Source organism: Lygodium microphyllum, chromosome 9, assembly GCF_053477565.2.
Source record: "Lygodium microphyllum isolate KBCC chromosome 9, Lygodium_microphyllum_v1.1.10, whole genome shotgun sequence".
Taxonomy (NCBI): domain Eukaryota; kingdom Viridiplantae; phylum Streptophyta; class Polypodiopsida; order Schizaeales; family Lygodiaceae; genus Lygodium; species Lygodium microphyllum.
This window is the reverse complement of record NC_141143.1, coordinates 135,108,439-135,126,559: the sequence shown is the minus strand read 5'-3', so window position 1 is coordinate 135,126,559 and position 18,121 is coordinate 135,108,439.

Genomic DNA, 18,121 nt, shown 5'->3' with positions numbered 1-18,121 from the left:
GTTGCAAGGATGGCAACCGTAAGAGCAGTCATTGCTATGGCTGCATCAAAGGGATGGTCTTTACATCAGATGGATGTAAAGAATGCCTTCTTGCATGGTGATTTGCAAGAAGAGGTCTATATGGAGCAGCCACCAGGTTATGTGCATGCTGTTCATCCTGAGTTTGTTTGCAGGTTGAAGAAAGCCTTGTATGGCTTGAAGCAAGCACCTAGAGCATGGTCTGACAAGATAGGACAGTATCTTGTCACTATTGGCTTTCAGATTTCCAAGGCAGATTTCTCACTTTATGTGAGAAAAACAGAGAAAGGTATTATGCTGCTTGTCATTTATGTTGATGATTTGATTATGACAGGTGACAGTGATGAAGATATCCTTCATGTGAAAATGCTATTGAAGCAGAAGTTTGAGATGAAGGATTTGGGAGAGCTGCGTTATTTCTTGGGCATTGAGGTGATTAGATCACCAAGTGGGATACAGCTCTTGCAGAGGCAGTATGGATTGGACATGCTGTCCAAATATGGGATGACAGGCTGTAAGCCTATTTCAGTTCCTTTGGAGCAGAATGTGAAGCTGAGCGCAGATGCAGGTGAGCTTCTGGAAGACCCTACTATGTACAGACGCATAGTAGGAAGCTTGATTTATATGACTATCACCAGGCCAGATTTGAGCTATGCTGTTGGATTGGTAAGTCAGTTTATGCAGGCTCCAAGGAAATCGCATTTGGATGCGGCTAGACGCATACTCAGGTATGTGAAGTCCACATTGCAGTATGGACTATTTTATGAGACTGGGGTTCAGATACAGTTGCATGGATACACTGATGCTGATTGGGCTGGTAGTATTTCTGATAGACGATCTACCAGTGGATATGTGTTCTCTTTTGGGAGTGCTGCAGTCACTTGGAGCAGCAAGAAACAGCCTACAGTTGCCTTGTCGAGCACAGAGGCTGAGTACAGGGGTGCAGCAATGGCTGCATGTGAGGTAGCTTGGTTGCATAAGCTACTTTATGATATGCATCAGTCTACAGATGGGCCAGTTGTCATTTATTGTGACAACATGAGTAGTATACACTTGGCAAATAACCCAGTCTATCATGCTAGAACAAAGCACATTGAGGTGCATTATCACTATGTGCGAGAGAGGGTTTTACTAGGTCTTATTGATCTAGTTTATGTCAGCACAGAGGATCAGGTAGCTGACATATTCACGAAGGCATTGGGCGCAGAGAAGCTGCGCAAGTTCAGAGACCTGCTTGGTGTGCAGGAATTGGGATTGAGCTCGAGGGGGAGTGTTGAGATATCGAGCTCCACTCGTGATACGCCAGGGTGACCGTTGTGTATTTATGTCACCAACTTGTCAGTTGCAGATGCGGTTGGTACACCGCCCCTGAATAATAGCTACATGATAGCTATCCTTATCTACTCTAGTTCGTGGCTCAGTTAGTATGCCACCTTAGTTAGTTGAGTTTGGTTTGAGACCCATATCTAGGGTTCTTCTATTTCTTTGTACTTGAGTTCTTTTGGCTTACACAACTAAGAAGAGGAAAACTGTTTTCAGCCTCCACCCTTGTGTGTCTTCCCCCATTGTGCAAGCAAGAAAGCTTCAAGCGAGACTCCTTCCTTCTCTCCCACAATCTTGACATCCAGCTCATTTAATGCATAAGTAGCATTATCAAACACCTGTCTTACCACATAGGGTCCAAACCATCTTTTGAAAACTTTACGCATGGCACTATGCTAGTTATCTAAACTACTATCATAAATCAATACCCAATCCCCATCTTGTATGGTTCTTGGTCTCAGTCTATGTCTTTTGTCAAACCATTTCTTGTTCTGTATCCTTGCTACCCTTAATTTTGCAGTTTGCTGCCTCTATGTCTTTTGACTTTCTTTCCAACTATCTAATGCATAAGGCCAACAACTCCTCTCGATTCAACTCCTCCTCCCAAGGTAACACACTCCATGTGACTGTCATCTCTTCTATTAGCATGATAGGTTTTTGACCATACATCAATTCTGCAGGCATATATCCTGTAGCAGCACTATGAGTTGTTATGTCAGCCCACAAAGCATAAGGGAGCAATCGTGGCCACTCTTTTACCTTCTCTCCACATGCTTTTGCCAATACATCAATTCTACAGGCATATATCCTGTAACAGCACTATGAATTGTTCTGTCAGCCCACAAAGCATAAGGGAGCAATCATGGCCACTCTTTTACCTTCTCTCCACATGCTTTTTCCAATGCCTTCACAATAGGTGGATGACCTCTTTCACTTTTGCCATTTCCTTCAAGGTTATAGGCTGAAGCTAAAGAAATCTTTATCCCCAACCGTGCAAAGAAATCATGAGCTTCATCTACATCCAACTCACCCCTATCTGCTATAAATTTTTCCACATAGCCATATCGACAAAAGATCCTTCTAAGAGAAAAGTACATACGGCATTTGTCATCTTAGTACATAGAGCTCTCCCTTCCACTTGATTAGTCAAGTCTTCACGAGAAAGCACAAGATACCTCATTTGCCAAAGACCTGTAGGCATTGTGACCAAATCCACCACCCACTTAAAATGACCAAATTCACTCTTGCAACATCATTTTCAGCCATAAGAAAGTCATCTTCTTCCTCCTCATCCATCATCCCATCTTCATTCTCATACCATGCTCGAGATAACATGTCTGCGCTGGGTTATTTCTTCTTGCAATATGCTGAAATTCAGGGTTCAAAGATTTGATGTATGCAATCCACCGGAGCATAGCAATGTCTAGGGTAGCACAACTAGTAATCATACCCAATATCGGCAAACAATCAGTCTCAATGACTACATGAGCACCCATAAAATACTCCTTATCACATTTAAGGGTTGTGACAATTCCCCATAATTCTCTTTTTACCTATGGATATCTTCTATGTCATTCACTCAATACTTTTGCACCAAAGCATATTGCATATCTTTGCCCTTCCTCATCATTTTGCCCAATTATCCATCCAATCCCGATTGGGCTTGTATCAACAGTAATAATGATAGGCTTTCCATGTGAATAGTCAGCCTTTCTCAACGTAGGAGCAGATTTTAAGAGTTGCTTCAATTTCTTCATTGCTTTCTAATGCTTCCTTTCCCAATGAAATTTCTGACCTTTCCTTGAAAGCTGATAAAGAGCATCGGCTACATGTGCAAAGTGAGGAATCCATATCAAATAGAACACACATGCACCCAAGAATCTACGCACCTTTGATACATTCATGCATACATCTCGCATTCTATCAATCCCATCTATTTTTGCTGGTGATGGCCTTCATCCATAAGGCCCACACATATGCCCAACAATCAAAACCTCTTCAACTCTGAAGACAAACTTTTGTCCAAAAAGAGTTAAATGCACCTCTTCTAGACGCGTCAAAATCCTCTCACAATCCACAATATGGTCTCCAACAAACTGTCTACATCCATGAGCATCCATCTCTTCATTCTTTTCATCCACTACACACCCTTTGATTGGAACATCATCCAAGAAGGGCATAGTCAATTGTGGTATAAAATCCCTAAGTACCCTATTCATAGCATTTGTCATGTGTGCCACTGAGTTTGTTGCACCCTGTGGGGGAGTACACATCCATACTAACCCCAAAGGATTCTTCGTGGTTGTGATATCCCTGCTTTCAATTGCAAGCTGAAACTGATCATAACCGGAGTAAAGATCACTCAAAGAATAGATTGCTTTGCCTGCAAAAGCCTCTGCAAATTGTTGAGAGTGAAAAAAGACTGAATTTTTGACTAATTTTTATTAATTTTGAGGACTGAATGATTGATTTTTGATGGATTTAGAGTGATATATGGCTGTTAAAGGGAGTATTTGAGAGTGTTTTAGATGATATTGATTATGTTTTGGAAGTTTATGATGATTCTCAGTGGAGATATGAAGCTCTGTGATATTCTGGTAGGTTTTGTTGAGCTTCTAATTGGTTCTATATAGCTTCTGTTTTGTTCTGATTGTCTTCTGTATGAAGCATGGATTGATGATTGATGAAGATTGAGATCTTTTGGAAGCATATTGAATAGTTTTTGATAGTTTGGAATGGTTTGAGTATGAGTTATGAGGTTTTGATGACCTTCTATAGACCCTCTATAGAGCCTCTGTCTCTGCTTTGTCTCTGCTCTGTCTCTGTACTGTAACTGTACTGTAGCTGTTCTGGTGCTGTACTGTAACTGTTCTATAGACCTTCTGTAAGTCTTCTGTAGAATGTATGTGTGACTTTGGGAAAGTTTTCTAACCTTTGGAAAGGATGAATCTAAGTTCAAAAGAGCTAAAACAAGTGGAAGAAACAGCTACTGAAGACTAAAGAAAAGACTAAGTGACAGTGACAGTAGTGAGCTGTGAAAAGACACTGTAGTGGCTCTAGTGACTCTTCATATCAGACATACCTCTTGGGAGGTGCATCCACGACCTAAGAAGGATTATTGAGGGTTATTATGAGAGTATTGTAGTGAGGAGAGTATGTACTATTGAGAGAGAGAGAGAGAGAGAGAGAGAGAGAGAGTCGGAGATAGTAAATTTTATCAAAACAGTGTAACTGTATATGGGAGATTGAGAGAGAGAACTATGAAGACATTGAAGATGAATACTATGTGATTGATTTCCATTCAAAGATGGTGTATTCTTTTGTGTTCTTTGTTATATTGATGGATTCTATGAAGATGTTGAAGATTATGGTTGATTCTATCAAATCCGTGGGAGATATCTACTATGATGCTGCGTGAAGATTTGTTGTTTTCTTTGTTTTGATGATCAAAATAATGAAATAAAAGTGTGTTGATGTTACAAGATAGATTTTCTTGTAATAGAATTCCATTTTACTTGGTGTTCTTCTTGGGGCTCCATGTTTTTGGTGCGCAGCCCCGGGGAAATTTGCCATCAACAAGCACCAGAAGAGGCTGAAAATGAAGGAAATGGCATTGCCAAGAAGAGAAGAATTCAATGGATGTTTGTAAAGTTCCTTCTTCCACTGAAGAGTTGGAATTTCTCATAATTAAAGCCACTTTCCACAAGAAGTTCATTCCACAATGGCAGAAACATATCACCATCATGATGCATGCTCTATGTGGTGGATTGTTTCCTCTTCCTGTTGAAGCAACAGAAACTTGCATCTTGGTAACAAACTGTTTGGGAACAAACTGAAGAGTAGAAGTAGAGAGAATGACCATCCATGGAAGATTTGGCATTCATTGAGAAGTTTCCAGACATCATCAAGTGGGAGATTGTGAAGAAGCTTCAGGAGTCTTGGTCTGTGGAGGTTCACGAAGACAAGAAGGAAAAGAGTTGGAATTTGCTCGTGGATGCTCAACAGCAAGATACGTGGGATGCTTGCTGCATCGACAATCTTCTGTTTGTCCAATTAGCAACCCACTGGAAGTTGGTAGACAGAGTGTTTTTCACAACATACACTGTTCAAACCCTCAGAAGCTGGCATTATTATAATGACGCAACAACGATCTTAAGAAGAATGAGTTTTGATACTTTCAGAACAGAATATCTTCCCCTCTGTAGTGGTTTGAAAGCCAAATTCAGAGATGTTGAAAAGAAGGAAGTAGAAAAGATGTTGGCTAGAGAATCCCTTAGAGACTGAATCTCCCACTGATACTATCATGTTGAGTCCAGACCAACTAGTTGAAGCCAAACCCCTGATGAATGACGCAATAAAGAGGCAAGCATTAGAATGAGTCCAGAGGTACGTGAGAAGAGAAAAGGCAAAAATCAAAGCTGAGAACGAGCTTACAACAGAAGCCTCCTTTAACGCCCTAAAAGCACTCTTTACAGAAGTCCCCATGGCAACTCAAGGTTCCCTTCCTAGTCAGATTCGTCCTAGAAATATTGATGATAGGCCAGCAAATGTAGTCCCATTGCCAGTTTTTAAGGAAGAGTACAATGAAGACCCTGATCTTCATGTAGCAGAATTCATGGTAGCATGTGTGGCTAACAATGCCAAAACCCTTGAGCATTGGTTAGTAATCTTCCCTGCCACTTTCAAGGGCGCGGCGTTTCAGTGGTATGAGAGACAAGCAACATGAACTTTTGGCACATGGGACGACCTGAAGTTGGCCTTCCTCACTAAATTCAAGCATGAAGGTTTTGAAGAGTGGATGTGAGAGGAGTTCATGAACCTAAGTCAGTCCTCTGGAGAAAGAGTAGAAGCTTATGTCTCGCGAATGGAATCCATCCTGAAGAGATGGACTAACCATCATTTGGATGAAGGCATCCAGAAAGGAGTGTTTCTCAGGGGCCTACAACTAGAAGTTCACAAGTTCGTAGAATTGAGAAGACCAATCAATCTGCAAGTTGCAGTGGAAGATGCAAGATTGTATGACGAAGTTGAAGCAAGGTTGTCAATGACTCCAGGAAGAGGAGTCTTACCTCCTCCCATGCCTGGAATGGTATACCCACCAAATGCAGTCCCAGGGACAGTTCCCTACCCCTATCCCCAGATGCAAACAGTGCCGCAGTATAATGCACCTAATCCACTGTGGTTGCGCAGACGACAGTGCCTCAAATGATGTTTCAACCACAACAACAGTGGCCTCAAACAGTTCCTCCAATGGCAACTCAACAACAGTGGAATCCTACCAAATTGGAATCAACAACCCCAAGTCTCAACAGGAGCTCTAAATCAAAGCCAGAACAAAGGACCCTCTGGATCTACCCAACCAGTTTATGCAGTAATTACAGAGGCTTCACAAAATCCCACTACAAGTACTTCAGGAGGAGGTGAAAATTGAAAGGACTACTTATCCAACTCAGTTGCAAGTATCAAGAAAGAGCTTCTGGATGTGATTACAGAGCAGCTACAGACGCTAAAGGTGAATACTGCCTCTAATACATGGTGTGGGAAGTGTCATCAAGTGGGACATTTAGCCACTGAATGTACCAAAAAAAAAACCATTCCTAGAGCCTTCTGTTCCTACTGTTTGCAGAAGAGCCATATAGAGGATATTTGCTCTCTGAAAGAAATGCATGAACGAAGACAAAATGATGAAAATGCAAGGTTCAACTTGCTAGAATCCAAAATGACAACACAGGATATTGGATCAAAGCCTAGGAAATTTGGTCCTAATTTTGGTCCAGGAGGTTTCCCTCTCAAAGTTACAGAGGACGATAGTCTAGCGGTGGTCAAAGATCAGAGGTGGAAGGTTACAGATGTGAAGAAAAGGAACATATCTCCCCAAACTGTCCAAACCCTAGACGATCTGTGGATTACAAGCCCTTGTGCAGTCGATGTAAAGGAGAAGGCCACACTACAAAGGACTGTCCTAGTCCAGCCCCTATAAAGGCCAATGCCACTGATAGCCAATAGAAGGTAAAGTTGCCGCTGGTACGCGCACCAAGAAGAAGGAACCAGTGGTTCAGAATGAAAATGACTCTCCTACCAAGACTGTGAAGTTCAATCTACCTACAGAGGGACAGAGCAGTACAGAACAGTACAGTACAGTACAGAGCACTACATTGCCACAGAAAGCTATAGAGATAGTCCCAGAGATAGGACTAGAGGCCCAGGAGATGGATGATACAGAAGCACTTCCAGAAACAGAAGAAGTGCCAATGCAACAATTATTAGAAGAAAAAGAAAATATGAAAATGGGTGTCGCCCCATTCCCCAGCCGGCTGGAGAAGCCTGTGGATCCTATCAAAGATTATGACTTGGTCAAAGACCTAGACACTTTTAAACCAAACTTAACATTCCGACAGCTGCTGATGCTATCTCCCAGCTGCCAAAAGAGATTCAAAAGCATCTTGACAAGAAGGTGTGGACTAAGGATCGCTCTTCAACAGCAACCAAGACCAATAAGGCCCCAGAGCCTGTAAAGCAAGTAGATGTGGCTAATGCCTTCCTAGATCTTGGAACCCTAGAGATTAGTGTATGGATAGAAGGATGCTTTATTTTAGATGCATTGATTGATGGAGGCTCATTAGTAAACATAATGATGGATGTGACAATGAAGGACTTAGAGTTGCAAGGAATTCAACCTACACAGTGGCTTATTAGATTGGCAGACCAAAGCAGAGTCAAACCATTGGGCATCCTCCCATACGTAAAAACAACCCTTGCAGGAAGAGATTATTGGCTGACATATCTGGTGGTCAAACCAAATTCTTATGGGACCTCATAGCCTCTGCTATTGGGAAGACCTTGGCTTTTTGAAGCAAGAGCCAGGACAGACTAGTTCAAAGGAACCCTAACCCTAGGCAGAGGACCCAACAAAGCGGTGTTAAAGTTGTATGGACCGCAAAAAGGCAATGGATCCACATCCATTGAATTCATAACTGACTCCTCTAATGAGGTAACAGATGGTATATCAGGAGATGAAGAGGCTGTTAAGCAGATCTTTCCTAAGAAAATAGAGGCACAGTCCCTAACAGTGGGCACTATAAGCCAACTACCAAGAGAAGCAAAATCCTTGTCCATGGGAGAATACCTCATGCCTCAATTAGAATTAACTTCTGAAATGACCTGTGACAGTGAAATAGAAGCATGGATGTATTGCTCTCCCTATTACATGATAGTTGCAGAGACAGAGTAGAGTCAGTACAGTTACAGAGCAGAGACAGTACAGAGACAGAGCAGATACAGAGCGGATATAGAACAGAGACATAGCGGATACAGAGACAGAGACAGTAACAGATACAGAGCCAGAGCCAGAAGTAGAGTCAGAAGTTGTGACAGAAGCAGAAGCGCATGCAGAGACAGAAGATCTGTTCTTCTCTTACAGAGCCTCTACAGAAGCAGAGACAGAGCCTCCAAAGGACAAGGATGAAACTGATAAGGAAGAAAACGAAGTAGGTTATAAAAGTGCAGATGAAGAATTCCCTCTAATAGAGGATGATCTTGTTGATGTCTCTACAGAGGCCTCAGAGGCAGAAGATCTTCGGGTGCAGGATGGAATGACTACGGTGCCATTTGGGTTGATCAATGGATCACAAAGTATGCAGAGTCTATATAAGTAATGGATTAAAGGCATAAAGATTAAGTTCATCAGTGGCTCCTGTCGCCATGACTGTTTAGTCTAAAGAAAAGATGATGATGATGCCCCCTGCCAACAAAAGCTAGAGCCATCAGAGCCACGGCCTCTAGTAGGTCCGTGGTATGTGACATTTCTGGATGCATCTTCGGAAGATGAATCCCTAAATCCAGAAGAAATTACCACTCACATAGAAGCAAACAAAGCTCTGATCCCCTTCCAGCAACCTCAACCGACAAACGAGTCATCTGTTTAGAAGGAGGACACTGGTTCTAGTGGGACATCAGACGAGGATACTACTCTCTTGAAAGAGTCAGACCTCTACCCAGAAGCAATTCATGGGACATTTATCCGCGAAGTGGAAGGTGAAAGACAAGTGACGTTCCTAGATACTGATGGTACTAAATGTCACCTGAAAGTGGGTCTCAATCTTCCAGAAGAAGAACTAGTGGTCCTTCGAGACCTCCTCAAGGAGAACTTAGATGTGTTTGCTTGGTCCTACAAAGACCTAAAGGGGATTGATCGCACAATATGTCAACATCATATTGATCTAGAGCCTGATGCCAAACCTGTAAGGCAAAGACAAAGACATATGAATCCTAATTATTCTGCTCTGGTGAAGGCCGAATTATTGAAACTTCTTGAAGCCGAGTTCATTTATCCTGTGGCTAACAGTGAATGGGTTTCACCCATTGTGGTAGTACCCAAGAAGAACGGGAAACTTCGAATATGTGTCGACTTTCGAAAGCTCAATTCGAAGATGAAGAAGGATCATTTCCCTATCCCTTTTACAGACCAATTGTTGGACACAGTGGCAAGCCATGAGCTTTATTCCCTCTTGGATGGATTCAGCGGATATAACCAAGTTCAAATCGCAGAAGAGGACCAATCCAAAACAACCTTCACCACAGAATGGGGGACCTATGCCTACAGAGTGATGCCATTTGGGCTTTGTAATACTCCTGCCACCTTCCAATGAGTAATGATGGCTACCTTCCATAATCATTTGCATGATTTCATTGAGGTGTATCTTGATGACTTTTTGTCTATAGTTTGATCCGTGAGCATTGGGGACACCTAGAGCAATGTTTTGACAGATGCCGAGAGTATGGGATTTCTCTCAACCCAGAAAAATGTGTCTTTGGCATCTCCTCAAGAGTTCTATTGGGCCATATTGTCTCTGCACAAGGGATTGCAACAGACTCGGCAAAGATTGAGAAGATTGCCGCTTTAATAGCACCAACAAACCTCAAGCAATTAAGAGGATTTCTTGGCCATGTGGGCTATTACAGAAGATTTATTGCACATTTTGCAACCAAGGTAGCCCCTCTGCACAAGCTTCTAAGGAAAGAAGCTGATTTCCTTTGGATGGATGACTGCGAAGAAGCCTTTAATACCCTAAAACAGTGCCTGATCCAAGCACCTATTTTACAGCCTCCTGATTGGACAAAGGAGTTCCATGTGCACATAGATGCATCAGTTGAAGGGCTAGGTGTTGTCCTATGTCAAAAGGGCCCCTCTAAATTAGATCAACCGATATATTATGCAAGCCGAAAGGTCACTCACAGGGAATGGAACTATACAGTGACAGAGCTTGAGTGCTTGGCAATGGTGTTTGCACTGGAGAATTTTCGGCACTATCTACTATCAACGCATTTCAAGTTCTACATGGATCATGAAGCCCTGTCCTTCTTGATGAAAAAAGTAGATGTTAAAGGACGACTGATGAGATGGTTGCTCCTATTCCAGGAGTTTGACTTCAATGATAACTAAGCCTGGCCATTCCCATGTCCTAGCTGATCATCTATCACGGATCCCTCAAATAGAAGAGGAACAGGATGATCCAGACCTTCCTGATGCTTCTTTGTTTCTAGTTGGAACAATTACTCCCTGGTATGCAAACATAGCCAATCTCCTAGCAACTCAACAATATCCTCCTGGCATCTCAAGCCGTGAGAAGAAGAAGCTTCTGTTAAAATCAGCCCCCTACACCTTGCTAGGCAGTGCCCTGTACAAGAGAGGCAAAGATGAAGTGCTACGAAGATGTGTTGCAGGAGATGAAATCGACATAGTATTGAAAGCATGCCATGACGAACCATGTGGTGGACACTTTGCAGGAGAAGCGACAACCAGGAAGGCTCTATTGGCAGGATACTGGTGGATGACCCTTCACAAGGACGCATATGACTACTGCAAGAGATGTGATGCTTGTCAGCAAATGGGGAAACCCACCAAAACAAGTGCCATGCCACTGCAACCCATTCTTCCCCTAAAGCCGTTCGAGAAGTGGGGGATTGATTTTGTGGGTCCCATTGATCCACCCACCAGACAGAAGCATAACAGATACATCTTAGTGTGTACGGATTATGTCACAAAGTGATGTGAAGCTAAAGCCCTGAAGCGGGATGATGGTAACAGTGTAGCCCTATTCATGTACGAGAATATTATCACCCGTTTTGGCAGTCCCCTTGAGTGTAAGTGCCAGAGGTACTCATTTCCTTAACAAAATCATGGAGGAGTTGACGGAACTGTATAAGATCCGCCATCGTAAGTCCACTCCCTATTATCCTAGAGCCAATGGCCAAGTTGAAGTCACCAATCGCATTCTTTGCTCGATTCTGACAAGAACGATTGCCGCACATCGTCACAACTAGGACGATCGACTTACAGAGGCCCTCTGGGCATACAGAACCTCTTATAAGGTAGCAATAGGATAGACCCCTTTCCAGCTAGTGTATGGTACAGAAGCTATCTTTCCTATTGAGCTGGAATTGCCCTCTTTGTGAGTGGCAGTTAAAGAACGCTTGGGAGATAGTGAGTCATTGCAACGCCATCTCCTACACTTGGAATGCTTGGATGAGATACGACGGATGGCCTTACAATGCATGGAAACCACTCAAGCGCGACGCAAGGTCTACCATGACAGTTTCATCAATCAATCGAGCGTGAGACAAAGGGTGGGCTGAGTGTGACTGGTGTTTCTTCAATCAATTATCGAGAGGTGAGGATTGAGGGACGTTACGACCTTTGGAGTCAGGTACGTTCCCATTTCCCTATGCACCCACGGACTGGGTTTCTACCATCAGCACAGGACACATCACGTTGTTCTATACACTGCATTACAAGGCTCCCTGGCTTTTCTCCTTGCACCTATGCCAAACGGGTTGGACGCACTGTTGCACCATCAATTGTGCACCCTGGCATACTCCCTCTGCATCGTTCCCTTGTCAATTCCTAAACTAAGTGTGAGCTATGTGTTTCATCTTGATTTTCTCGAGTGATATTAGTCATGGGGCGAGTGCCTGCTCTTTCAATCCATTTGAGTGATCGTGAATTAAGTGCAATATCCCTCGCCATCGACAAATTTCCTGTGATTCCTTCAACCAGCTACCTCCCTGGGTGCTGCCGCATGATCCCTGCCATGAAGGACAAAGAATGTGTGTTGTGAAGACACCTTGTTACCTCCTGTAGCTGACAACGATACAAGACACAACCTCATATTAGTGACACACAATAACTGATTTGTTAGAACCTCTATTCTGCCATATACCTCTTTCTCTAAATCTCCCCCTACCTCTAAAGTTACCGCAACCTCTTGAAACCTGCATATCGCCAAATTGCCGATTCAATCTTTTTTGTTGGTTGTCACTACCACGTCCTATACCACGGCCTCTTGAAGAGGACCTGCCACGTCCCCTTCCTGAACTAGAGTAGAAATCTTGGACCTGTTCACCACTTTTTTCAGATGTCTTACTCTGCATGTTGATCTCTTCAGTGATCATAAGGGAGACCAACTCATCGAGATCTGGAAATGGCTTTCTGACATATATAGAAGTTACAAAAGACTTCCAAGCCTTTTCATTGTTAAGTCCACCCAAGGTAGACGACACTAAATCATCATCATCGGGCATTGCATCAATCGCTTCCAAGGCATCTGCAATGCTCCTTACCTTCAATGCATACTCATTCATAGTCGACATTCCTTCTCGGCAATATAGGCCAAGTTTTTCTAACCCTACAACTTTTGTTTCTCAATACTGGTCATGTTTTAAGTGTGGGGATGTTTGTAGTTGGTCAGATGTGAGGTACCAAGTCCTTGAGGTTTGGTTTACCCTTCCTGTTAAGGTCTTAAGTGTGCGGACGCATCCCTGCGCATCTATGTTGCATACCCCCAGGCATACACCGTGTTCTAATCATGCATCTATGCTGTGATTTCATGTTACCCTGATGGGGTCCCTTCCCCACTCTTACATTCTATTTCACCCTGTCCTAGGGGTTGTTCCTTGACTGTTTGCCCTTATTCTGGGTTTTGCGCTTCTTTCATATAAACAAACCTTACATTCACCAGAATCCCAATCTAACCTTATAGCCTTGTTCATCCCTTTGAATTGCCTATTTTTCCTTTTTACCAACCCCTGTTCCGACAGACAATTCTCAAGTTATTAATTTTTGAAGCAATTTCCGTCAATTGGGCAATTTTCCATGTGAACGCATCATGATTGCTTCAGAACCCTGATCTGATGAGTCAAGCCTGTCCTACCCCTTTCCCCTGACATTTTTCCTTTTTACTCCGTGTCCTTTTGATGCACGGTTGATCCGTTATTAATTTTTGCGGGTTTTCAGACCTTTTTCGTGTCTATTTTTTACATTTTTCCATGTGAACCTGCCCTATTTTCATCGGAATTCCAGTTTGATTTGATAGCCGTGTCCTGCTCATCTTTCCCCCACTTTTTCCTTTTCCCTCCCCCCTCTTCCACTTGTCGAATTTTTAGTTATTAATTTTTTCGAGTGCTTTTTAATGCATTTTTCATGTTTTTTCCACGTGAACCCCTCCTAATTTTCCCCAAACCGAGCTTTGATGTGCCAGTCTTGTGAATTCCTTTTTTTTGGACATTTTTCCTTTTTACCGCCTGCTATTTCGATGCACGGTTTTTCCCGTATTAATTTTCGAGTCCCTTTTCAGGCCTATTTTTGGGGTTTTTCCCAAGTGAACACATACTATCTCGATCGGAACTGTGTTTTCTTGTGATAGCATTGTTGGACACATTGTTTTGCAAACTTTTCCTTATTTTCATACTTCGTTCCGATGCACGGATTTTTTGATATTAATACCCGTATGCGTTTTCGGGTTTTGTTTTGCATTTTTCCCATGTGAACACCCTAATTCTGTCCCGGAACCAATGTTGCATGTTTCCAACATTTTCCCCTCATCTCCCGGCACCTTTTTCCTTTTTATGGATTTTTGATCCGACAAACGGTTTGGCTTTTATTAATTTTTCTTTATTTTTTCCAGTTAATCACGTTTCTCACCTCGCGTGTGAACGCGCCTTTTTTGGTTTTACGCGCCTCGGGACGCCCCGTGGCGTCCGTGGCTTATGGGTTCCCGTCCCTGTCCGTTTGACCCCATCATTGCAAATTTTTTTTTACCCCTGCCCGTGCATGCACACGGGCCAAGGATGTGTTCTTTTATTTTATTCTTTCTTTTATATTTCTTTTTTTTTCATTATTTAAAATAAAAAAACAAAAAAATAAACTATACACATAATTTTTTTAAAAATAATTTAAAAAAACTAATTTTAAAAAAAAAACGAAGAAGAAGAAAAAGAAGAAAAAAAACAAAAACACACACACACAAAACTCATAAAGGAAAATCCACATTTTTACAGAAAAAGAAAGAAAAGAAAAGAAAAGAAAAGAAAAAGATCAAGGAAAAAGAAAAAAAAACCCATATACCTGCCGTTGCGTTTCAGTTCTCCTCCCTCCTCCTCCTCTTCCCTTCCCTTCCTCCTCCCCTTCTTCCTTCCTCTCCTGCTTGTTCTTCTACTCCCCCTCCTTCTTCTTCTCCTTCCACTTCTTCTTCTTCTCCTTCTTCTCCTTCCATTTTTCTCCCCCTACTCTGCCTCCTCGGCGCTCCTGTTGGCCACCCACCTGTGGCTTTGTCGTCTCCCTCCAACGTCACCCGCAGCGTCGCCGGCGGCCTCCTCCAACAACCGCCCCCCTCTTCCTCTCGTGGGCTTCTCCTTCCCCCCGCCTGCTCCGCTTCTCCTCCCCTCCTCCTGGTCTACCTCCCTCTCCCCTGCTTGCTACTTCCCTCCCCCGCCTATCGAGCGCCCTCCTGCAGCTCCTCCACCCAGCCGTTGACCGCCGCCTGTGGTGCCTCCAGCCGCCCTCCACGCGCCGTGCCGCGCCGCCTCCTCCTCCTCCCCCTCCTCCTCCTCCTCCCCCTCCTCCCCCACCACCGCCACCTACTCCTCCTCCCCCTCCTCCTCCTCCAACCCACCTCCTCCTCCTCTAACCCTAATCAGGTTAAAAACTAACCTATCCTTAGTTAACACTAACCTAAGTTAAGTTAGCCACTAACCTAAATTAAGTTAAAACTAACCTAGTTTAGGTTACCAACTAACCTAACTACAGTTAACCTCTAATGTAACTCAAGTTCAAAACTAACCTAATCAAATCCCCTTTAGTTACCCTAACCCCATTAGGGTTCCCACTAACCTAACTAGGGTTAGGATTCCACTAACCCACCTAGGGTTAGGTCACACTAACCTAACTAGGGTTCGATTAACCCTAACCTAACTGTAGTCAGTCAACTAACCTAACTCAGGTTAGTCCCCCCCCCACTAACTAACCCTAGGTTAGTTAGTCTCACCTAGGTTAGTTAATACTTGCCTATACTAACTTAACTTGACCTAACTGACCCCAAACTAACCTAATCAACCCTAACTAACCTGACTACACTAGCCCAGACTTACCTGACTTATCCATACTAACTTGACTTTACTTACCCAACTAACGTGATTTACATCATTTAATTGATTTAGTTAATTTAAAAATTCAATTAAATTCAAAAAAAATACAAAAAAATTTCTAAAAATTTCTCTATATTTTTGTAATTTTTTGGAAAATTTATCAAGTGGAAATTTCAACAAAAAAATTACAAAAAATTAAAAATTTGAAAATTCATTCAAACTTACCTAAAAAATGCATAAAATTCATTCAAAATTAGTAAAAAATACAAAAAAAAATCCACCCACCCCCTGACCTTTTTCCACTAATTTCTAACTTCAAAATATTTTCATACAAGGCACCAATATTCTTTGAAAAAAAAAGAATAAACATAAAAATAATAAAAAAACTTTTCATAACATAAATTGTGGATATTTCCTCTATGGCTGAATTTTCATTTTTTTTCCTTCATCACATATCAATGTGCTTTATATCTTGATTTAATTATTATTCCTTTTGAGACAAAAAAAAAACAACCACACACAATTTATTAGAAATAAAAACACATAAAACAAATAAACAAACACACATAATAAAACAAATAAACCAAACCACATTATCAAACAAAAAAAACACACCTAAAATACCAAATAAAAAAATATAATAATAATAATAATAATAATCGACAAACCCAGTAAGGTGTTTTATTTTTTGTTCAATCAATGGTCTTTGATTTTGTTTGACTGGATTCATTGCTTTTGGGTGACTCTTCTGTGCGCCTTCCAGCCATTGCATACACACCCCTTCCATGTATTTATTTTGTGAGATTTATTTATTTTCATTCCCCCTTAATCACAATTAATTGCTAAAATGAACTATTTATTCACCCACCTTTTCCACGCGCATTCGTGCTAAACACACAATTTAATACTTTTAAAATCAACCAGCCGTTCACTTTGCACGCGCTACGTGCGCTTAAGAGGTACTTTAATTTGTAATAAACATTAACCGGCCGTCACGAAGAAGCACGTGCTGGCAAAAATGTGCTCCACATCATTATTAATTTTTAATTAAGGAATTTGCATTTAGAGTGTTAGAGAGAGAACCAGGGAGAGAGAAAGAGGAGAGAGAAAGAAGAGAGAGAAAGAAGAGAGAGAAAGACTACAGGAAGAGAGAGAAGAAGAGTGACGAGGAGAGAGAAAGACTAGATTTTAGAGAGAGAAAGACAGGAAAGAAGGGGAAGCCATAGAAGCTGTGAGCAAGAAGGGAGAGAAAGTTTGTAATTGTATTATTGTGACAAAAAAATTTGGAAAATTACATATCCTCTCCTTTTATACCAATGTCAGTGTAACATGGCATAATATCAATGTTATTACACTAATTTGTTATTCCCAACTTCTTACAATCCATCCCTTCCCAAAAGTTTTTGTCCTAAAAAAAAAACCTAGAAACAAGTAGAAAGAAGATGGATAGAACAGAGTACTACTCTGTTTTTACAACTTTACAAATGGAAGATGAATGAAGTATGACCACTACATGAGCTGAATTTGAAGAACGGAAGTAAGCCCAAGCTATATACACGATTTGGAATACTTCAGAAGCAAGGGGAGCCATAAAGTCTTCAACAGATAATCCCAAAACAAAGTAGACAACTTGCTGAGTAAATAGACCTTATTGGACCAAATCTGCCATAACTTTTGGTAGGAGTGTCCAAATGGGATGTACCATATATCAAAATGAAGCTATTTAAGAGTACTTTAATCCTATATAGATAGCTTAGTTATGAAAATTAGGCATGATAAAAACTGTTCTAAAACAACGTGCTGTCCTGAACCAGTCTGCATCATTACTAGCTCCATAAGCAATAGGCTTCAGCCCCACCAATGTCTCCCTCATGTATGGATACTCATCCAATATAGAATCAGGTCTTCAAGGAGCCTCTTCAGGTGGTAAACCTCTCCATTTGATCAAATATTCCACAATAGAACGTGATCGAAGCTTCTTTTCACACTGACCTATAATAGCCTCTGGGATGTACTGAATAAGACCGTCCTCATCAATAAGTGGCAGCTCATCAACTATATCCACTGGATCACCATAATAGGGCTTGAGCTGACTAACATGGAAGACATTATGAATCTTTGTAGAAGAGGGAAGCTCTAGTTTGTATGCCAAATCTCCAATTCCGATAAGGGCCATAAAACCTGTGGGCAAGCTTATTACTAGATCCATCTTTTAACGTAGAGTACTTGGATTTGGGCACCTTCAACAAAACCAGCTCTCCTTCTTGGAACTCTAAAGGCCTCCTCTTCTCATCAGCATACATCTTCATTTGATCTTGAGCCTTCCTTAGATTCACCTTACATTGCTGAAGAAGGGTCT